This window comes from Bremia lactucae, linkage group LG1 (genome assembly GCF_004359215.1).
Source record: "Bremia lactucae strain SF5 linkage group LG1, whole genome shotgun sequence".
Taxonomy (NCBI): domain Eukaryota; phylum Oomycota; class Peronosporomycetes; order Peronosporales; family Peronosporaceae; genus Bremia; species Bremia lactucae.
In genome coordinates, this window is record NC_090610.1 from 10,585,386 (window position 1) to 10,589,490 (window position 4,105).

The following is a 4,105-nucleotide window of genomic DNA, read 5'->3' on the forward strand; positions in this document are numbered from 1 at the left end:
CTTTCAACTTCAAGGTGATGAGATACACCTCATCACCAGGTGCAGAGACACATAATGATTGTGTGTCTGGAGCAACTGTAGTTAAGAAATTTGCAAATTCTCTTGAGGTTCCTAAATCAGTAGGACGTTGCGCCCCTTCTGACCCAGACCGTTTGGCGGTCGCCTGACTGTTGCGATTTCGCAACAACGTCGGACCCGCGACCGTTGCTCTTTTGTGCATACGGTCCAAAATTACGTTCAGTACCTTTCGGTACTGGGCGTGGGGCACCACTCATGAGCGTAATGTCCCAATTTTTGGCAGCGATGGCATTACTGCAATGCTTATTGCTCGAGAAGCGAGATCTCTCGTTTTCGACGTAAGAGAGGTCCATCGGTTCTGGACCTCCTAGCTCGTGTCGTCTTGGAGGACGATATGATGACGAACTTGCTTGAGCCTGTCTCAAGCTAAAGTCCTCCTGTTCCGCTACGGATATTGCTTCTTCAAGCGTATCCAGTTCCAAGCGAAACAGGTGGGTCTTTACGGGACCATCCGTAAGACCTTGCATGTACACCGTAATCAACGTGTGTTCATGGACTGGGTTATTTGTAATACAACTCGCTAAGAGTCGTATGTGCTGGGCATATGCGTGGACATCACGCTTGACTTGCTTGAGTTTCAGAAACTCTGAACGAACTCTGAACTATGCCCTAGGCGGTTTAAATTCTGCTTGAGCCGGGCTTTAAAAGCCTCTAGCGACCCAAAGACATATGGGTCGCGCAATTGAAGGCCCAATGCCCAAGTTTTGGCACGACCTGCCAAATTTGATTGAGCGAATGCGACTTGCATTTGCTCGTCGATGATGTGAGGTGCCCTTATGACATCATCCAACTCGAAAAAGCATCTTATGAGTGAGTCTTCTTCGACTCCCCTATACTTAGAGATATCAATCTTCAGAGTTTCGGGACGACGCGTATGCGTCATCCCAGGTACAGCAGTCTGTTCCTGTTGTAACCTCAACAGTTCTGCCTGTTGAGAGCCTTGCTGATTCAGCAAGGCTACCTTTTCCTTCATCTCGTCAAGTTCATGTTGTATGAACTTGGTGATGGCTGAATGGAGGGCATCTCTGTCCAAATTGGACAGCATTGCCAAGATTGCATCGTTTCCTACGATCGAACTCATTCGTTCGACCGCACTCCTTTCTATGTCACTTAGAAAGGTGTAGCTATCACGCGATACGTGATGCGTATTCCCAGAATTATCTGACATGTCCATGTTAGATGGAAGAAATGTGGTCCTTGGACGGACTACAAAGTGCTACCAGGTGTAACGCGGCACTACGACTTGTACTGCTTCAGTACAAGTCCACTACGCACTGCTTCAGTTGCGAGTGGTGCCTTACGTCACTTCACGTACACTAGTAGGTGCAGAGGAAGACATGTCTTTAAGACAACTACATTAAAAAGGGTTAAATGAAAACTGTATAAATATAGTTTAGTCTATTCTTCTTTCTATCTGTTAAGGCTAACTTAATTATAAACAAATACTAAACATGCAATTGAAATCTTATCTGTCTCTCTCTCTTTGTTTCCGTTTACAGCTGATTAGTCTGCGGGATAAATAGATATAACGGCTTATACCTATTTATGGATAAGATTTCCGAGCATTACTATATAAAGTAATACTCTCCAAATATTATCTACCTTTTAAAAAATTAATCAATTGACAACCCTAAGTGTTAGTTTCATGTAACGATACACCCCGTTACAAGTGATGCGGACAACGAGCTCATGAGGAAGAATGATGGCGCATTATTGCCCGTCCAAACTTCTCTCATGGCTCACAACATGGAGATAGCAGCATTTACGAATGCTGTCTCATCGTCTGCGCTGGAAAGAGCAGCGACAGGTAATGAGAGCGCTGCCCATATAGGCGCAGCCGCTTCTCCGTTGGGTATGACCACAACGCCTTATGCTCAGACCATAATCCATAATGGTTCTGACATAGAGGATTCGGAGACTAAAGCTTCGCCGACGACACGTGAACGTGCTCAGTCGGTGTCACAAGCCAGTCGTTTAGAACGTGGCTATGTGACGGGTGGCATTCCAAAGATGCCCCCTCCATCTAAATGGCCTCGTTTAAACGGGCCAAGAGCGTCGCTCCTAGAGCGCGCTCTTGTAGACGCACATAATTATTATGGCGTCTTTAAATCATGGAGGGCTCAGGGAAAATCACTTGGGCGTATTTTCCCGATCCCGGTCGTGTTGCGTTCAAATGAAACGCCCGACCAATACGAGGCGGAATTCCTGCGCCGCATTCATCCGCATTCCGATGCGATGAAACAGCGGTCGCAGCGAATTAATTTCGCCCGCTTGCTTGTGAGAGAAATTATGGGCGGAACTGTACCCCCTGTTTCTTCTCACAACGCTACTTCTGCTAGTCCATTTTGAGACTAGCAAAGAGGCCTCAGCTGGTGCTCCTTATCATAGGCAGCCACCGAGCCGGGCACATCAATACGTAGGGTATCGATCGGTTCCCAAGAGTCCAAACCCTTCCGATAACCTTTTCATTAGACGAGGATCTGATACCCTTGTCTCTCGGAGCGGTAAGCAAGCAACAAGGAAGCGTTGGTCCCCATCGCCACTGTCTGGGAACGGATTTGGGGCCCGACAAGATTCGTCCACACGACGAGGCGTGTAGAAGCGACGCTCTTTTTCCTCATAGATCGGAACAATTCCGTCCGGGCAACGCCCTCATTGAGACCTCCCATAAAGATGGTCACTACAATCGCTTCTTGACCGGGTCTTGTTGCATCGATGCAATGAGAGTTCTCAACTCCTGGACAAAGTCCCCTAGGGTTCTTTTACCCTGTCGAGCCGCTAGGAGCCGTGCTCGCATGCGAAAAGCCTGATCAGGCGGTTCGAACATGCTGGTCATCTGCTGTTCTAGCAAATCCTATGAGGGAAAAGCTTCGTTTAAGGACGTGCTGCACGATACTGCCCACTCCATGGCTCTACCTCCAAGTTTGGAAATGGTCATAGCCGCAGCCACCTTTTGCCGTTCTGTTAAGAACAAGGCGGAATCAATGGACATTTCCATCTGCTTAATCCAAAAAAAAAGATTTTTTCTCCCTCTTTTCCCTCAAATGTTTTCACATTTACAGTTAGACGGCGAGCCCTCGGCTCTAAGTCAAGTCCGCATCCATCACTGGAGGCAGCGCCCGATAGGAGTAGCGATCTCGCCCACCTACTCGCGGCTGCCTTACCTCCGCCCGTTGAGTCACAGGCATTGAGCGCTGCCGAACGACGTTTTGCGGATCTCGAAGGTCAAGTCTCGCGACTGACCTCGGATCTCGTTGATGTCCAAGAGAAGGCTCCTCAGGGTTATGAACGCCTGAAGACTCGCTTGGACCTCTTTGGGAGCATAATGCTGAAGGATCCGCGTTACTCGCGCGAAGTGCCTCGCTCTCCAAGTCCTGTTCCTGGTGGAAGGAGTCTGTGCGATAGCTTTTCGCCTTCACCGTCCTCCTCACCCGAACGACGCTCGACTTACAGTCGGCGTCACCATCGGTCTCCTTAGACGGATTTAAGTCTACATACCGTTTCAGACGACCTACGAAAAATACGGGGTGCGTCTTCATGTACGAGGGGGAAGAGTGAGCCTATAATTTAGGTCTCCAGCTTCTTCGACCATCGTAAAGGGCCCAATGAAACGCGGCAACAACTTCGTAGTAACTCCAGGTAGAACAAAAATTGCATTGTTAGGTAGGGTAGCAGTACTTAATAGTACTTTTTCACCCACTCTAAAGCGTTCATTATTTTTGCGACCATTTCGGTCCGCATATTCTTTTTGCTTGTCCTGTGCGCTTGCCACTGCGTCACGGATCTTACTTGGGATGGCTAATCGCTCATCCACAAAGCGTTGAGCCTCGCTCACGCTTTTAGCATCAAAGTCGCCTATGATACCGCCGAGAGGTCGATCATAAGGCGTAATTTTATTGACCACTGCTAAACTGGCAGGGTCACTAGGACAGGTTTCATTCGTTGCGATGATACCCTCATGGGTCATCGTCATATTGACGAAACTATGTCCCTCTTTCGCACCGAGCATAGTGAGGAGGCCCTCCCC